The sequence below is a fragment of the Procambarus clarkii genome, chromosome 72 (genome assembly GCF_040958095.1).
Source record: "Procambarus clarkii isolate CNS0578487 chromosome 72, FALCON_Pclarkii_2.0, whole genome shotgun sequence".
Classification (NCBI taxonomy): domain Eukaryota; kingdom Metazoa; phylum Arthropoda; class Malacostraca; order Decapoda; family Cambaridae; genus Procambarus; species Procambarus clarkii.
This window is the reverse complement of record NC_091221.1, coordinates 4,563,712-4,583,691: the sequence shown is the minus strand read 5'-3', so window position 1 is coordinate 4,583,691 and position 19,980 is coordinate 4,563,712. Positions and strand designations below refer to the sequence as shown.

Sequence of the window (19,980 nt, the reverse complement as noted above, 5' to 3'; positions counted from 1 at the left end):
GGGGTGAGAGGAAGTAGGAAATTTGTTATTGTAGTTTTAAAATAGCAAATAAAGTTAAAAAAAAAAAAGCTGTGCAAAAAAGTAAATCTTTAATGTTCCATTGACAGGTTGTGGAGGGTCCTTCGAAACAACTTCAGGAACAACGTACAGAAAAATTGCCTCTAGTGATGCTACAGGAAGTAGCATGTTGTATGTCAGAAATATAGAGGGCAAAAGTAAGTTTACTGATTAGTTTAATGAGTAGCTCTTAAATATTTAGGTAAAAATTGTGTAAAATTGTGAAGGGGCCTGGAAATAGGAAAATAAGTTCTAGACCTTGACAAGTGGGTACAAAAATTTAGTTAGAAGAATTGCTTTGAATAGCATAAAAAGGATTTTAATTTGTAAAGTGGGGTGTTTACTCTTAAATAGAATAAAATCTGATGTTTAGGGTATTTATAATTTAAGTGTTAATTAGTTTGCTTTGTGTTCGGTTAGTTTGGTTGCAAATTATTTGAGTTTGTTTTGTCTATAAATTGCACAATCACAAGTGATGCATCAAATAAATCCACAAGGGCTGTGAGGGTTCAAATGTCAGATTGTGGATGTACCATAATTGACTGCCATGACAAACTAAAACTTAAACTGGGAGGCCTACTGACCTTACAGCTCCTGCATTCCTGGTTTGGTGCCTTTTGATAATTACTTGCTCATGGCTCCTGCAGTAGCTTTGAACCCTCATGGATTTGTTCATCTAAATGTTTAACTTGTGTTCATAACTGAAAGTAAAAACTAATGATGGTACAGAAATGAAAGACTAGTAACTGTACTTCTTATCCATAAATAAAAATGTAAATGTTTGTTAAAAATTGCTAATATCCAATAGTTCTTCAGATTGCTTTGTTAAAATTTCAATGTTACATTTGCATCAGAGTAGGTTTTATATACATATTATATTGATGTCACGTCTGTGACGGGAGAAACTTTTTTTTAAATTGTTTTTCAGTGTGATTTTTGACGATCTTTGGAACCTCTTTACCAATTACTTTGAAGTTTTGACAAGATGTTGCATTCGAATAGGCATGTTTCTATATACATGCCTTACCTGTGACTAGAGGAATTTGTTTATTTTTTAACATTGCCATCTGTTGGATGTAAGAGCCACACACTGTAATCTCCCCAAGTTCTTCACTGATTGCTTTGAAACTGACACAACGTTCCATTCGAATATGGGTATCTTTATATATACCTACTATATAGATGCCACCCCTGTGACAGGTAAAAAAAAATATGCATTTTTGAAAAAGGGGACCATCTGTTGCACATAACATGCTAACTATACTGTTACATTCCATTTCAATGTTTCAGATTGCATTCATATAATTAAATAAATCTAAATCTTTGTAAATAATTTTTAAGTGTTTTGTGACATTGTGGAGATAGAGCTGTGTTTACCATAACATTCATTTTATAGGTATAAATATAGATGCCACACCTGTTATAGGTAAAGCTATGCTTTGAACAAATCCTGTTCTAAGCAGAAACTATGCTTTTCTTGAAAAAGTGCCATCTGTTGAATGTAAGAGAAACACGTGCTATACTAGATGTTACAATTCAATTTAAAAATGATTGCATTGATAAATTTAATTTTCATAAGTTTAGATTATTAATTTTGCTTTATTTTGTGAATTGCATTAGAAATGAGCCGTGTTTACCATACTGTTCATTTCGTGAGTACTTTTTTTGTTACTTTTTCATTTCATTTTTAACCTATATTTTGGTGATGAACATCAGATCACTTGATGTTCCAAGTTTTCTGATCAGGAAAATCACACAATATGGGAAGGCATTGGACGAGGGAGTTGGGAATGGTGGGGATAGCGAGGGGACGGACAAAGGGAAGAGGGAGGGGGTAATGGTGGAAGGATGAGGGGATAGGGAAATGGAGAATGGATGGAAGACAGAAGAGGCGATGAGGGGGGAAGACTGGGGGACAGAAGGTTGCTGTGGCTCGGCAACGCACATGCGTTGCCGAGCGACAGCAACGCGTGGCCAGGTTCTGCTAGTTTGTTAAAAAAAATTTAAGTTTAAATAGGCTTTTTCTTTCAGAATATGGATTGGAAGTCCAGAACGTCATCCTAGACTTTGAAGGTGTTGATTGTTTGACATTCAGAATCAGGCAAGTGGTAAATATTAAACATGTTTGCATTGTATTAAATATTGGTTTTAAACACTCTAGCATTATGGCTAAAGATCGTGTAAATGATGGTTGCATGTAGATGTGAAGTCAAAATTGCCACAAGTCTGAAGTATCTTTCTCCACTTTAATGTACTCATGACTACTCAAACTATTTGTTTAATACAGACTCTAATTTTTGTGCTTGATTAGCATTAGTGAGAATTTGAAAATATTAACATTTTGGTAGATTTTAAAGGAACATTATCCATTGTAAATTTGCAAAGCAACTTGCATAAGCTCAATACAGAATTTACAAGCCAATTTGGTTACCTGTTTCAGGTTGTAATGAAGATTACAATGGTATCAAAGTAGTGACTGGGTAAAGTGTGGCTGTTCTAATGTGCACATCTATGAAGCTGGTAAGTTGACTTGCATGTTAGCTATATAAATTGTAGTAAAAATATGGGGGGGGGAATCCTAACTATAAATTTTATTTGAAAATAAAATTTTTGTAGCTTTTAATTTTTACTTAAAAGGGGTTTGTTCTGTAACTTATAAAAGATGGGGTAAGGGGGGGGGGGGGGAAGTAGCTTATTTATTAATGTAGTGTTAAGGTGAATATTTAATTTTAAAAACAAATTGCTGTGCCAAAAAATTTAATAACCATATTTAATGTTCCATTGACAGGCTGTGAAGGGTCCTTCTAACATCAGGAACTGAGTACAAAGAAATTGCTGAAAGTAGCATGGTTTTGTCAGAATTAGAGGGCAAAGTAAGTTTATTGATAATTAGTTTAATAGCTAGTTTTTAAATATTAAAGTAAAAATTATGTAATAAAATTGTGAAGGGGCCTGTAAATGGAGAAAATAAAAAGTAGTTCTAGGTCTTGACAAGTGGGGTACAATATCAGTGTAGTTGTTGCAGGAATTGCTTTGAATAGCATAAAATTGTAATTTTAAATAGAATAAAATCTTAAGTATTTTATAATTATTTATATTTAGTCTTCTTAACTTTCAGTTCAGTTAATTGTTTGGTTAAAAGTTTGAAATTTATAGATGAAACGGTGTGATGCATCAAATGAACAAATCTAAAAGGGCTGTGATGAAGGTTAGGATGTTGGAGGATTGCAGATGTACCTTAATCGACTGTGCCATGATATGGTAAAAGAATTGCAACTGGGAGGTCTACTGACGTAATGGCTTGGTTTGAACCCTCATGGATTTGTTCATATAAATGTTTGTAACAGAATTTCATAATTGAAAGTAAAGTTAAAACAAAAAAATAACTGAACTGTACTTCATCTAATTGTAATATACTTGAAGTTTAAATGTTTTTTCTTTCAGACTATAGATTAGGAAGTCCAGAACATCCTAGAGTTTGAAGGTGTTGATTGCTCGACATTCAGAATCAGGCGAGTGTGGTAGTAATAATAAATTAAAGATTTGCATTATATTAAATAGTAAAGTTAAACAATGTAGCATTGTCTGAAGTATCTTTCTCCACTTAAATGTACTAAAGAAACTTGGCTTGAATAGCCATACCTACGTTTTTATTTGCTTGATTAGCATTAATAAAACTTAAAATTTTAGCAGATTTTTAAAGGAACACTACCATTGTGAATTTGCAAAGAAACTTAAGTAAAAACCTGTATTTATAAGCTAATTTGGTTAAATGTTTCAGGTGCTTTGCTAGATTACAATGGTATCAAAGCAGCGCGTGGCTGTTCTGGTCGGCACATCTATGGAGCTGGTATGTTGAATTACATGTTTTAGCTATATAAATTGTATTACCAATATGGGGGATGCAGGGGGGAATCGTAACTTTAAATTATAATTGAAAAAAAGATTTCAGTAGGCTAGGTTTTAAATTGTTACTTAAAAGGGCTTTGTTCTAGAATCAATAAATGAAAGATGGGGTGGGGGAAGTAGGTAATTTATTAGTGTATTTTGAAAAGGGGAAACATTTAAGTTTAAACATTGCTGTGGGGAAAAAATTTATTAACCATATTAAATGTTTCATTGACAGGTTGTGGAGGGTCCTTGTATGCTACAGAAAGTAGCACAGGGGCTGGCCAGCTGAGCAGACGGCACACTGGAGATGTGGTCCCAGGTTGAATCCTGGGTGCTGGCAAGAAATGCTGGGCCGAGTTTTTCACCCTATGCCCCTGTGAGTTAAGTCAGCTGTAATGGGTTACTTCGTGGGGGGACTAAAGGCCTGAAATTGCCAAGATACTTTTGCCCTCTATCATTCTGACAGTTAAGTTTACTACTATACTCAGTAGTATTTAAATATTTAGGTAAAAATTTAAGGGGCCTGGAAATGGGGGATAAAAACTGTAGTTCTAGGCCTTGACAAGTGGGGTACAATAAAAGTTTAGTCCTTGCAGGAATTTTTGAATAGCAAAGAAATTTTAAAATGGTCACTTTACATTTTATTCAATTTAATAATTGAGGGTATTTAGAAATATTGATTTAAATGGTAATTGGTTTGCTTAACTTTGTGTTCAGTTACTTAGTTCTTAAATAATTGGCTAAAAGTTTTTCATCGATAAATTGCACACCCAATGACCAAATCCACAAGGGCTGTGATGAGGGTTCAAATGTCAGAAGATTGCAGGATGTACCATGACATTGTAAACAAATTGCAACAGGGAGGTAATTGACCTCATGGATTTGTTTTTAATTAAAAGTTCAACGAAAAATACAAGAGACAAATTAAATATTGACTAGTAACTGTACCTCATATTTTTTAATGTAACTAGTTTAAATAAGCTTTTTCTTTCAGAATAAGAATTGGGAAGTCCAGCTGTTCATCCTAGAGTTTGAAGGTGTTGATTGCTTGACATTCAGAATGGGGTAAGTTTTGGTGAATATTTTAAATAGAAAAATAAGTAAGGCATCAGTGGTTGCATGTAGATAATGTAAAGTAAAAATTATCTTTCTCTACTTTAAAGTACTTGTTAAACTTAAATAATTTGAGTAGTCATATCTAAATCTTTTGCTTTATTAGCGAGAATAAAATGTTAACATTATAAGGAACATTAGCCATTAGTTTGCAAAGCAACTTGTAATACAAGATGTATAAGCTAATTTGGTTAAATGTTTCAGGTGGTAATGAAGATTATGATGGCATCTAGGAATTGACTGGCTTAAGAAGTGTGGCTGTTCTACTCTGCACATTCCAATAAACTGGTATGTTGAATTAAATGTTTTAGCTATATCAAATAATTAACTTGCTTTCTTTTTTATCTAGTCCATTTATAGATGTGTACCAAAGTCCTACTGTTACCACCTGCAGGGATTGATGCAGTTTGTACTGATCCTACCCCATTTCATAGAAGGGGACCAGGCAGTCCTGCAGATTTCCCTGGCTTGGCTTTTTCAGAGCCCTGCTCTACTACCCATCCAATAGATGGACTAGAATTGCATAGGTGTAGGGACCCTTAACAATGTGCAAACATTGTTAATAACTACAGGGCTTGTTGACTGAAAGAGTGGATACATCTAGAGGTTTAGTGCCTGGAACATGATGTACATAGGCTTGTTGTGAAGTCTATGTACATCATGTTGAGGGCACTAAACCAAAAGATGTGTTCCACTGTTTCAGGCAACAAGTCCTGCCTCAAAATGGAAGTAAGGGGTAGGCCTTGCTGAGCCAATCTTAAAAGATTGGGACTTAGGGGTTTTTGTAGTAATTTGTATGTGTTAGTGTTAATAAAATGAGTGTCCCTGTTTGATATACTTTATTTTTCTTTTACAGGTGGTTGTTGTCCTTGGTACTCTGGATGTTTTCCTGGCCTTTGAAGTCTTCAGTTGAAACCTCAACCTGAAACATACAATTGTCAACATTAGTTATATTGTATACTATTTAATAAATCTTTTAATGAAAATACTTTATATACTTTATCCTGAAAGTAGCTATAATTTAATCATGCTGGAAATTTCTATTACAAAGTCTTGCTAACAATATCTAAACTTTCTATAAGAGTTTATATAAAGCTATAATAAACATATTATAAAGGTATACAAAATATATAAAGGCAATATAAACTTAAGTTTATTAATTAAAGCTATAATGTTTATATATAACCAAGTTAAAGTTTATATTATAGCTTGGTTATATATAAACTTATATTATAGCTTTATATAATTAACTAATAAACTTAAGTTTATCAGTCTTAAAGGTAAAATATATAAGTAACAAGTTATATATAAAGAGGTAATATACCTTTTAAGCAACATTATATTTTAAGTGAAAACTAATTTTGACAACTTAAAAGCTTTGCATACCAAACTAGACTTTCATTTTTATAGTTCACGTTAAACTGCAAAAGATAATTTAATCTATTAATAATGCCAAAAATTTAACTTAAAACAAATAGACTAAAGTTAAAGCTATGGAACATTGATGTAAATTTTTACGTCATTTCCACTAATCAATGATAAGATTACACTAAATTAGCTAAAAAAAATTTCCCACAAGTGTCTTACTAAATGCCACAACTTGATAGGAAACACATAAATGTAACTATCAACAATACCAAACCCTTCAATTTTCTACTAGTCTAAGAAGAAAAGAAAAAAAACCATTAGACATGTCCAATCTGTTAATATTTGCTGCACTGAAGTGTCCTACCAAATATTAGTAATGAACACTAAATTATTCACACCACACATCCCATTACCACAAATGTTTCAAACTGCTGAAGATAACTATTTCAAGATAGTGTATATATAAACTATCTGCCTATAACAAACACCATAAATGGGAAGAGCCTTACAAACTAACATTCAAAAAACTTCAAATACCTGGAAATCAATCCAAGCTATTAAATGGACAGCCAAACTTACTGCCACTTAAACTCGCTAGATAGATTTCAAATGTTACTCAAATTTTTGAAACTGCCAAGCAGAAAACTTTCAAATTACTTTGACCTCACATCTGCAAGGTCCAGAAGAGAAGAAACATTAATATTTTTGTCAAATCAACAAAACATTGGTTTGTTAAAAACAAACCTGTTCACATTTTTTTTCTGATAACCAGCTATTCAAACACACACACTGTGTTTGATAAAGCACCATATGAAAGGCTAGGAGTGAAATATGAAGCACATGGAATAAAGGATAAAAAGATTGCTTAATTAAAACAAATAAATTAAAGCTTCCTCTGAAACAGATTTGACTGGAAAATACGGCATGAAGCGTACCACAAGGGTCTAAACCTTATATACCTCAATGACAAATCAAATTATTACAAACCACATCAATTTTGCAGATGACACCAAGATTTATGGTACAGAGAACATGAAAAAATGATATCGAGCCCTTACAAAGATCTACGGGAACTCTAAAAATGGTTACAAGACTGGCAAATTCTTATTATTATATACACTATTTAACATTGCAAAACCTTACAGGTGACCCAGAACAATCCATATCACAACTACCACATTAAAATGAAGAAGAACAATGAAATAAAGGACCTTTGAGCTAGATTCCATCATTAACCAAAAGTTGCTCCAGTACACAAAAATTACTAACAAAACCCTACAATTAATCAAGCGACCTTTTGACTTTAACGAAAAGAAGGTAGTTATTCTAATGTCAAAACATTTATACACCAGATATCTATAATCACTTAGATAATTGTACCCAACCATGAAGAACCCCCACCTTCTTTACAAAAACACATCTACTTTCAAACAACAACACTGCCCAACACAAATATTTCTAAAACTAAGTCGACTAATACTAGGAACAACTGAAGGCCACGACAAACACTGCAACTCTCTCCTACCCCCAAGTCTTATGCTATTAATGATCCATTTTATTTTGACATACTTCCTACAGACGAGACCAGAGACAGGACGATCTAGTGAGTAAACTGAAGCACGATACAGGTGTCAACGGACATCAGTCAGCCCACTTGTCACCGCAGTGGATAAACTAATAACATTATAACCTGCAATTTTGTATGACTCCCTGTGGCCATTTAAATCAATAAAACCCAGGGTTGTGGCAATGTTTATAGCATAAGGTAAGGTATACAAGAATGCCTGGTAATGTCTAGTCCTTGTATGTGCGTTGGGCAACCAAACTGAACAACAACATTGCTCGTGTTATACTATTTTATCCGAGTTTCTCATTCGGTACAACCTTTTAAACCCAAATAGGAATGCGCTTTAAAGATCCATTTATTTGGAGATTCTACTTACACAATCTAAATTACCGGTCTCTGAAAGTACTACGAGATAAGTTTAACTAGATGAGTGTTTGCCTATCCACACTCACATGAGGTATGTGACAACACTGAATAAAGAAAGGGGCTTTGAGCATTCAGCATGCAACAATTAGACATGACATAACCAATATAGCCAGGTCATACCTCCCCCTCCTACCTACCCCCTAACTCCTTCCCCCAATCCTATCACTCCTGCCCTCCCTTCTACCCCCCTCACTCCTACCCTCCCTCCTGCCCCCCTCACTCCTACCCTCCCTCCTGCCCCCTCAATATGCCCCTCCTACCCCCATCACTTAAGTTATTTATCTGCTTTTATTCTTGTGTTTTGCTTTATCGTGTATCTTGTATCGTGATCCCTCTGCATCTCTATGCACACTGATATTGATCCTGATCAAAATCTTCTGTCTCATATCTACACCAACCAGCACATTGATCATCATTATTGCAAGTATTTCACAGCACACCAGGCTAAAAACAAACTTCAAAATAGCACCTGTCTATCACTTTATAACCAAAATGTTAGATCACTTGGTAAACATTTTGACGATTTAAATGCATTACTCACAGCACTAGGTACTAACCTATCGTTCATTATTTTAACAGAAACTTGGCTAAATAAAGACTATACCCAACTCTACAACTTAGCTGGTTATAAAGCCATTCATAACTGTAGGCCTAATAAAAAAGGTGGTGGCACAGCTATATATTACCGAGATACATTTATCTGCAACAGTGTTATTAGTGACAGAGATGACTACTGTGAATATATTTTTGCTCAGTTTACAATTAAATCCCTTAAATCCTCTTTGACTATTGGAGCCATCTATAGATTTCCCAATACTAACATAGCTTCTTTCTCAGACAACCTAAGGAATCTTATTATAAACAACAATCTCAACAAAAACCACATCATTCTGGGAGGAGACTTTAATATTGACCTGGGTCAACAAAATTGCTCTCAAGTTGACTATTTCCTTAACAGCATGAACTCCTGTATGCTAATCCCCACAATCACCAAACCTACCCGAGTCACTCAAACATCAGCCACTACCTTGGACCACATATGGACAAACATAACAGCTCCCCTTGTATCTGGTATAATCTACGATAGAACAACTGACCACTATCCTACCTTTCTCATAGCGAACATGGACATAACACCACCAAAAAGCAAGAAACTTTCATTTAGGCTACACAGTGAATCAGCTTTAGACAATCTTACAGAGGCACTTCACAATATTAACTGGGATTCTGAATTCAATAATACCCATGATATAAATTCATTAGCTAACCTCTTCCTCTCCAAAACTCTAAGCCTCTACAACCTTCATTGTCCCCTTCTTACCAAGCAAGTAACTGACAAAAGATTAAACAATCCATGGCTCACAAGTGCCATTCTCAACTCAATCAACAAGAAACATGAATATGAAAAGAAACTTAGGATTGGCCTAGTTTCAAAGGAAGTAGCTAAAAGGTACTCATCAATGCTTACCAGTATCATAAGAAAGGCAAAACTTGCATATTATGTGCATAGATTCAATGAAGCAAAAGGCAACATGAAAAGCACTTGGAAAACTATCTCTAGTATCCTAGGAACTAAACAACACTCACATAACCAAATAAAACTCTACAAGGATGGGGATATCGAATCTCCTACCCTGACAACCATGGGGAAATAAACCTGCAAAACAAGTCCCAAGTTCCAGTGGAGGAGAATTCAGCAAATTCAATTACAATAATAAACAGATAAACTGGGAGCAAAAAAAAAAACCAAGACCTCACAGAAATAAGCTGGGAAGAACAGCCAGAAAATGCTAACCTGAACCAGAGCCTGGAAAAAACTCAGTAGCTCTAGAAATATGCTCACTGCATACCCATACGAAAAAGTGGAAGAGATTCAGACGGGAATGGTGTTCCATCTACAGGTGAAGAAAACGAATCGCGGAACATTTTGAGAGTCACACCATAACTCAAGAACGGTGAAGAAGGTTAAGTAGAGAAATAGAAATTATTAAACTAAAGTTACAAGAATCATACAAAATCCAAGAGACAAAGAGCAAGAGGCCATCAGAGAAATAAAGAGAATATTTAAATATTTTTTCTCTTATGCAAAATCTAGATAAAAAACTACATGTAGGATCGGGCCCCTGCGAAAGGGAGATGGAACTTTCACAGATAACAACAAAGAAATGAGCGAAATACTGAGGAATCATTATGACTGTCTTCAGCAAGCCACTAAACACACTGAAGATTCGTAATCCAAATTAATTTTTCATGGATGTGATACCAACATCAATTCATATATCAGACGTCACCCTATCCCCACTGGATTTTGAAGAAGCCATAGACAGTATGCCTATGCACTCTGCACCAGGCCTGGATTCTTGGAACTCTAAATTCATCAAGAACTGTAAACAACAACTATCGCAGGCCCTTCACATTCTTTAGAGACAGAGCCTAGATACTGGCGTTATCCCTGACATACTAAAAGCAGCAGAGATAGCACCACTCCATAAAGGAGGAAATAAGGCAGAGGCAAAAAATTACAGACCGATAGCACTAACATCGCACATCGTAAATTTCTGGCGGCAGCGATCAGTACCAACAGGCTTGAGCCAGTTTCAGATTACTAATTTTGTTTCGTTTGAATCATTTACAAAGTTGTATGGCAATTTTTAGGCTTTGAGTCTTGTGAACCCACCAGTTTGTCTGTAAAGCTGTGCCAACTTCCAGGATGATTTTCCGGTGATATGGCATTACTGTACGTGCATGTCATTTGTGCTCTGCAGTTCTGTGAAGGACTGCTAGGTTGCAACTCTGGTCCCTGGTAGGACCAACAGATCTCGTGTGATGATGTAACATATTATGGAGCAATCTCGATGAGATAGCTACAGGGGTACCCGCCATCTTCTTAAAGTTATCTTGAGATGATTTCGGGGCTTAGCGTCCCCACGGCCCGGTCATCGACCAGGCCTTTTTGTTTCACATCCCCAGGAAGCAGCCCATAGCAGCTGTCTAACTCCCAGGTACTTATATACTGCTAGGCGAACAGGGGCATCAGGGTGAAAAAAACTGCTCATTTGTTTCCGCCTCCAACGGGGATCAAACCCGGAACCTCAGGACTACGAATTCCGAGTGCTGTCCACTCAGCTGTCAGCTGGTAGCAGATCATTTTGAAGGATATATTGACACATCGCTGGAACATTGGTTATCAGAAATTTTAGCCAAATATCCCCAGTTTGCTAACTGTAGGTAGTAACTAAGTGATTGTAACCTATCCACCGCTGCCCACTGGATGGGGGGCGGTGTGCAGGACAAACGTATAAATTTTGACACTAGCTCTCCACATATGTCAGTTGCTTAATTTAGAAACTGTACTTGAGGTCGATCTCGAACCCATTGTTGATGTGACGACTTATATTGAATTTTGTAACTAGCTCATCAAGATTGTAACTTGCTTAGCTAAATGAATTGTGGGGTTCAGTCCCTGAGCCCATTATGTGCCTCTGTAACCCTTTCCACTACCGCCCACAAGATGGGTATGGGGTGCATAATAAATGAACTAAACTTAACTTAACTAACTCAGCTGTCAGGTGCCCCAAGGGGCTTTTCCCAAGAAAGACCCTGACATCCATTAACAACAAAGCCTAGCATAGGAGTCAAAGACCCCATGCTCTACTCAAGGTCAACCACTCTTCACTACAGGTTGGCACTCTCGAGAAGTCTTCCAAACCCATCAAGAAAGGCAACCCTCTTAGGGCAGAAATAAAACCAGCGAGCACTTGGGAAGGTAACCCTAAACACACGCAGCTCAAAGTAAACAGTTGCACAGAGGTCACAAAAATCCACACACAAGTAAACAATAATACTAAAAGTAGAACAATACACAAGCCAATGGCCACTACAATACAAAGTCCAAAGATTGCCAACATTTACCTAAACATAAATCAGGACCTGCAGGGCAAGGCAATCAGAAGGTGCAATACACTATATACCATCAAAACAATGACTAAGGTGTTCCACCTCCTGAACCACCAGTCCCTGGTGTATGTAGTATTCATGGATTTTGCTAAAGTTTTTGATAAGGTACTAACCATAAAAGACTAGCAAGGAAATTACAGGCACATAGAATAAATGGGAGAATACTAGATTAGATAAATCAATGGTTAAAACAAATAGCAGACACACTAAATGGGAATGAATCTGAATTGAGAAATGTGGTGAGTGGGATATCAAAGTTCTGTATTGATGACAGAAGTGAATATTACAAACCATGTCAACAAATTTGTTGAAGACACTGAGATTTATGGTAAAGTGGAAAGTGAAAATGATACTGAAGCTTTACGAAGAGTTCATTACATGAACTCCACAAATGGTCAGAAGACTAGGAAATGCACTTTAATATTGAAAAATGCAAGACCTTGCATGTGGGGCATAACGTATGACACCACTTCCAAATTAATAACATTACCTTGCAGTAGATTGATGAAGAAAAGAACAGAGTCAAAATCCACCATTCACTGAAAGTGGCATGACAGGTAGCAGCAGTGGTCAAAAAAGCTAACCAAACCCTAGGAATAATCAAGAGTTCCTTTGACTTCAAGGAAAAGAAGGCAGTGTTTCAATTGTATATGTCTCTGGTGCACCCCCACTTGGATTACTGTATCTAAACATGGAGACATCTTCAGAAGGATATAGCTGCTTTGGAAAAAATACAACACTGAGCAGCAGACATCATTCTACAACTAAGTCAACTCTCTCATTAGGAACGGTTGAGGGCCTCAGGGTTGGCAACATTGCAAATCAGGCATGACAGGCCTAATCTCGTTCAAAGTTTTAAGGGTACAGTATTCAACAATTTGGAGGATGTTGATCCAGACAATGTCTTCAAAAAGTCAGATGTAAGTAATTATCAAAAAAAGACACCAAGCTGGGAAGGCTATATAGCACCATCAAATGTGCGGAATAATCAGAAGACGCTAAATATCACCAAAGGATGCCAATACGAGAACAGAAATGCGTAAGGCGAACGATATCAAAAGCATCCTATTCACCAAGAATTCTATCGAGGGACAAGTGACCGCGAGGGATGATCGGAAAGCAAGATACACACTCATCCTGGAAGACAGGACATTCAACAAAAATATGCACAACTGTAAGAGGGGACAATGCAGTTTGGACAATAAGGAGCAGGGCAGTGCTCCATTAAATGACCGTGAGTTAAGTGTGTATGGTCAATACGCAACCTTGCCAGAGCCGTTTCCCACTGCCGGTTACGGTTGTAGGAGGAAGGCCATGGGGACACACTACTCTTAAGAGTACACAGTTTGTTACCAGCAGCAGAAGACCGACAACCCTGCTAATGGGCAAGATGGAGGAATGAATAACTGGGTAATAGTTGGAATAAGGAATACTTTTACGGGAGATGGGACAAGAGCGGACAGCCTCCTTAACGGCAGCATCCGCACGCTCATTTAAAGACACCCCAATATGGCTGGGAACCCAGCAAATCTCTACTGACTTAAATTTACTAGAGATAAGAAACAGCCAATGTTGAATCTCGACGACCACCGGATGGACTGGATTAAAGGACTCCAGAACCATGAGGGCACTATGAGAGTCAACTACAACCACAAAGGAAGATTGACAATGAGAAAGCAGGAGACGAAGAGCATAGAGAATAGCATAAAGTTCTGCAGTAAAGACGCTAGTCTCTGAAGGTAGGTGACACATATAAGTGTGGTTATGAAAAACAACAGAGTAGCCTAACCTGTCTGCAGACTTAGACCCATCAGTGAAGATGGAAATGGAGTGGGAGTGTAAAGAAAAAGTGTTCAAGGAAAAGGCATTTCAGAACTGTAGGAGGAGTAAAAGCTTTAGTGACGTGGGTCAGGGATGTACAAAATTTTGGAAGGGGGACCTTCTACAGGAGGAAGGACGGTATAAGATGAGGAGAAATATTGGCAATACGGACCAAAAGAGAATCGTGCAAGGAAGACAACTCGACAGAAATAGGGAGGTGGTGAAGAGGAACAGGAACTATAAGAGGGGTAAAAGTCAAAGCACGACAGGGGCAAGATTGAGGATGTTGTAAGGACCGCGCAAGGTAGCAAAGACAGTAGTGATCACGGCGGTCTTGGAGAGATAGGAAGCCAGTGTCAACATATAAGCTGAAGGCGGGAGTCGAACGAAAGGCACCAGAGCTGAGACGCAACCCAGTATGGTGCAAAGCATCAAGATGGTGAGAAGTAGAAGGAGAAGCAGACAAGTTAGCAGGGCAACCATAATCAAGTTTAGACAGGACTAGAGAAGAATGTGAAGAGTGGAGCATGTGCCGATCCGCTCCCCAAGAAGTATGGGACAAAACAGAATGCTCTAAGGGTCATAGAGCATTCAACTCGGAGGTAAGAGATATGGGCCGACCAAGACAAACGAGTGTCAAAAATTAACCCCAAAAGCTTAGCGGAATCCTTGTACACAAGGGGATGACCATAAAGCGACAAAGAGGGGGGAAGAACGACATGCTTCCGTGTAAAAGCCATAGCACAAGTCTTAGACATAGAGAACGTGAAGCCATGATCGGTGGCCCAAGATGACACGGCATCAATCGCAAGTTGAAGCCGCCGTTGAAGGAGAAGCGAATCATCGCCTCAACAGCAAAGGGTAAGATCGTCGACATAGAGAGCAGAGAAGACCCTAGAAGGAAGGGAGGAAAGAAAACCATTGAGGACAACCAGAAAAAACCCAGCATTGAATGTAATGAAACGCCTTTTTCTGGGTGAGCCCCGGAGCCTCCCTGGAGCTTATCGGGCTAATGTATGTTATATTAGACCGGGACATTAGCTAAGGAGTTCAGACCTACCAGGGACCAGTACCAGAACCTGGCCCCTTCAGAAAGGTTTCAGGAAGCAATGGCCCTGGAAACCCCCTTTGTGGTTGGGGTTTTCCTTATCTGCCATCGACCGGGGTTAGGCACCCAGAAAGGTAGGCATAACAAAACAAACCCCACATGGTAAAAAACTAAAACAAAAACCGAACAGTGAGGTAGAAACTCTCTACAATCACAAGGAAACAAGCAAACGAGCAAACATCACACTTTACTGCCGCGCCGATCGTCCGCGCAGCCCTCCCCGCCCCGAGAGGGGGAGGGGGGGGAGCTCCAGACCTACCGCGCCGGCTGCCAAGCTTCAGTTCGTAAGCTAATGTCAGCTGGGATAGACGCTTCTCTGTGATACCATAACCCGTCACACAAGATATCCAGTTGTAAGACTTTTACCATCAGTGGTGGTAGAGTATGCAACTGGCAATGCCTTTGTTACAGGTTCGCTTCATCTCACAGCCCCAGTGGATTTTCTCACACATTTGAATACATGAAACAACTTTATTTGATACATTCCAAACCAAAGTACTGTACAGTACAGTAATTATCAAACCATCAAATGTGTGGGATAATCATAGTGCGCTAAATATCACTAACGTCGCCAATACAAGAACAAAAACGCATACGGCGAACAATATCAAAGGTATTGAATTTACCAAGAATTTTATCGAGGGACAATTGACAGTGAGGGATGGTCGGGAAGCAAGACACGTAAGTCCTGGAAGTCAGGACATGTAGAGACAACGGTTTGGACAATAAGAAGCAGGGCAGCGCTCCATTAAGTGCCCGTGAGTTAAACGTGTATGACCAATATACAACCTCGCCAGAGCCGTTTCCCACCACCGGTTACGGTGGTAGGAGGAAGGCCACGGAAACACACTACTCTTAAGAGCACGCAGTTTGTTACCAGTAACAGAAGACCAACAACCCTGACAACGGGCAAGAATGGTGAAATGAATAACTGGGTAAAAGTCATAATAAGGAATACCTTTACGAGAGATGGGACAGGTGCGGATAGCTTCCTTAGCGGCAGTGTCCGCACGCTCATTTAAGAACGCACCAATATGGGTGGGAATCCAGCGAAATTCCACTGTCTTAAATCTACTGGAGATAAGAAACAGCCAATGTTGAATTTCAACTATCAAAGGATGGACTGGATTAAAGGATTCTAGAGCCATGAGGGCACTGCAAGTGTCAACTACAAACACAGAGGAGGATTGACAGCGAGAAAAGAGTTGATGAAGAGCATAGAGAATAGCATAAAGTTCTGCCATGAAGATGCTAGTCTCCGGAGGCAGGAGACACAAAGGTGCAGTCAGGAAAAACAACAGAGTAGCCTACACCGTCTGCAGACTTAAGACCCATTGGTGAAGACGGAAATAGAGTGCAAGTGTGAAGAAAAGTGTTCAAGGAAAAGGTGATTTAGAACTGTAGGAGGGGTAAAAGTTTTAGTCATGTGGGTCAAGGCTTACAGAATTTAGGAACGGGGACCCCTCCATAGGGGCAAAGACGGAATGACACGAGGGGAAATATTGGTAACACAAACTGAAAGAGCATTTTGTAAGAGAGACAACCGTACAGAAAGAGATAGGTGGTGAAGGGGAACAGGAACCACAGGATGGGTAAAGGTCAAGGCATGACATAAGCAAGAGTGAGGGTGCTGTAATGACCGTGCAAGGTGGAGAAGACAGTAGCGATCATGGCGATCCTGTAGAAACAGGACGCCAGTTTCAACATACAGGCTTAGGGTAGGTGTCGAAGGAAAGGTACCAGAGCTGAGCCGTAACCCAGAATGATGCAGTGTGTCCGGATGGTGAAGGGTAGAAGGAGAAGCAGACGAGTAAACGGGGCCATAATCGAGTTTAGACAGAACGAGAGGAATGTAAAGAGAGGAGCAGTGTCGATTAGCTCCCCAAGAAGTATGGGACATGACCTAAAGTTAGTTAAGGGCCTTAGAGCATTCAACTCGGACGTAAAAAATATGGGGCGACAAAGACAAACGAGTGTCAAAGATTAGCCCCAAAAGCTTTAGCAGATTCTTTGTACAAAAGGGGATGACCCCTGTTACCTAACAGTAAATAGGTATCTGGGAGTTAGCTGTTACAGGCTGCTTCCTAGGGGGGTGCGTGTGTGGGAGAAAAAAAAATTTAGTAGTTAACCACTGAACTGCTGACCCCTGTTACCTAACAGTAAATAGGTATCTGGGAGTTAGCTGTTACAGGCTGCTTCCTAGGGGGGTGCGTGTGTGGGAGAAAAAAAAATGTAGTAGTTAACCACTGAACTGCTCTGTCTCCAAATAACACCCTGGTGCACAAGAAATAAATTCTTTCCAAAAAAATTTTTTCTCTTCTTATATTGTTAAAATGCAGTCTGATCACGGGGAAACTAAACAAAAAATATTGTATGTGACTTACTTTAGCTGCGATGGAGCTGGGAAGTTGAGCAAATTATGGGCGCTGAGCGTTGGAGCGATGGGGGTCTGTCGGCCCCGCCACCCCGTGCGACGGCAGTTGCTGCGAATAAAATGTTGCGCAATTATTTTGAAGTTTCTCATTCATTTCTTCCTTTTTTTTGCTGTAATATTATTTAAAAGTGTGTAATTTGTGGAATTTATATAATTCAAAGTATAGAACATCGCTATGCTCAAAATTATGGGCCTCATATATGCAACATATTCTACAATCAAACAGTGTTTTTGCTGTTATTACACTATATACACACATGGTATATACCCATCTACGTATGTATTCACCATAACGATCCACTATGTTGGTATGGTGAGCCCAAAAAACATGAGTGAGCTGCCACACCCTGCCAGTCCTCCCTCCCTCCTCCAACACATTACTCGCCAACATTCCTCCTTCCAAAATACTGTTATTGTGTTTATTACACTATTTACACACGTTATGTATAAGTATGTACATGTTTTATTCATGTACATACGTACATACTTGCCATCTCCTCACCTCTCTCTCTTGCCTATGGTTTGAGAAATTTTGAAAAAAGATGGTATTCATAGTGTTGTGAGGCATGGTGAGGGTGCCAGCTCAGACAAAGTAGGGGCTGAAAGATTTGTTCGTGATTTTAAAGATTTTGTAGATACTGTATTGATGGATATATTCCACAACAAGTGTTTAATTGCGAGGAGACATGGCTATTCTGGAAAAAATTGCCGAAGAGGACATACATTACCCAAGAGGAGACGTCACTGCCCGGACACAAGCTAACTTGGGCTAACTTGTGTCAGGATAGGCTAACTCTTGTGCTGTGTGGCGATTTGAAAATTAAACCCTTGCTCGTGTATCATTCCGAAAATCCAAGAGTTTTAAAAAATATATAACGTGCAGAAAAACTGTGATGTAGAGTGGTTTGCCCTGCCATCAAAAAATATCTGCAAGAGAAAAGTTTGACACTAAAGGGCCTGCTTCTCGACAATGCTCCTGCTCATCCTCCAGACTTGGAGGATGCATTGTTGGGGCCAATTTTTTTTTTTTAGGAATATTCCTGCATGGGCCCTAAGTTTCTGGCTAATGAACCAATGACATGAAGGAGGAGTTTTCAACCTACCTTGTGTTAGGTGTGCAGGGGTCAATAGGCTGAACATAATGTCAGGAGCAAAGGGGGGCGTTTGCCTCTTCAAACACAATTGTGACCATCTTCATCTCTTCGAACTATCCTAAATGCTCTCTTCACCTGTCTGACCAAATTGGGTGTCCAGACCACCTTTGAATCTGAAATTGTAAAATTAATAGCAATTTCAGAATATTCAGTCCATTCATACTAACAAAATTATACATACAGTACTGTAATTGAAATTTTACAGAATGATAAAGGCAATTTAGCAACTTTGTTAAAATGCACATGGGGAAAATACATGAAAATAGGTTAATATTGTTTGTAAGGTTGATGGGAAATGTTTATTACTTTTATGATTTAAAAGATGTATAGCCCTAATACTCCATCCTGGGTGCATTCCACCAGGTAATGACCACAGCAAAAGTTTTCCACGAGGCTCTATTGTCACACAAACTTTTCACATTTTCAAACTTGATTCATCTTTTCCACCCCCCCCCCCCCTCATTCCAGGGGTTTTCTTTAAAAGGTCTTCATGCAAATGCCTTGGTTTCTCACAAATGATGGCCTCTGAAATGCTATCACCTGCTAACTCCTTGTTGTGTATCCAAATTAATAAAAACTTTTTAACATCCTCAAGTGTTTGTGTTCTTTGTTTCGGGATTGTTGATATGCCTTTTGCCACTTTAACGCTCATAATGTCCTTTTTCTTAGCAAGTATAGTGCATATTGTTGACATAGATTTGTTGTACTGCCTAGCTAGTTCAACAACCTGTGCACCATTTTGATGTTTATGAATGCTCTCTTGTTTTTCCTCTATGGTCATTCTCACATGTGTTTTCTTGGCTTGAACCTTACCACTGGCTTTCTTGGGACTCATGGCAAGATATATCATAACAAATTTTATGTTCAAATAGCCAAAAATCCCAAAACAAATGTAATGCTTTACAAAGAATTCAGGCGCGATACTTACTAGGCAGGAGACACTGGTAAACTGAGGCGCGATCACCATGCCACCACGCGCTAGGTCAGCCCATACGTATATCAACAAACTCCTTTCCCGAGGCAAAGTTTGTAACCCGATTCAAATTTTTCGAAGAAATTAGGCTCGTAACCCGAAAAGTTCATA

The 19,980-nt window shown here is 38.5% G+C and overlaps 2 long non-coding RNA genes across 11 annotated transcripts in view; one reads left to right on the top strand and one right to left on the bottom strand.

The window, feature by feature from the left end:
• LOC138349800 (uncharacterized) overlaps nt 1–6,047 on the top strand; it is a 20,498-nt gene extending 14,451 nt beyond the window's left edge. For 3 of the 9 annotated variants that reach the window (XR_011224401.1, XR_011224408.1, XR_011224409.1), the window contains 10 exons: nt 108–215; nt 2,089–2,165; nt 2,498–2,577; nt 2,846–2,930; nt 3,502–3,569; nt 3,839–3,907; nt 4,184–4,324; nt 4,943–5,013; nt 5,266–5,349; nt 5,918–6,047. This is a non-coding gene — a long non-coding RNA (uncharacterized lncRNA). Of the gene's footprint in view, nt 1–107; nt 216–2,074; nt 2,166–2,497; nt 2,578–2,845; nt 2,931–3,199; nt 3,394–3,501; nt 3,570–3,838; nt 3,908–4,183; nt 4,325–4,942; nt 5,014–5,265; nt 5,350–5,917 lie in introns of all 9 variants that reach the window. The other 6 variants (XR_011224404.1, XR_011224403.1, XR_011224405.1 and 3 more) reach the window with 6 other exon arrangements.
• LOC138356372 (uncharacterized) lies at nt 5,886–19,980 on the bottom strand. 2 transcript variants are annotated; one of them, XR_011224410.1, is made up of 4 exons: nt 19,825–19,980; nt 18,846–19,009; nt 17,693–17,791; nt 5,886–5,983 (listed from the first exon to the last, which is right to left on the bottom strand). It is a non-coding gene; the product is annotated as an uncharacterized lncRNA (long non-coding RNA). The 2 variants fall into 2 exon arrangements; XR_011224411.1 differs by lacking the exon at nt 17,693–17,791 and having other exon boundaries at nt 19,825–19,974.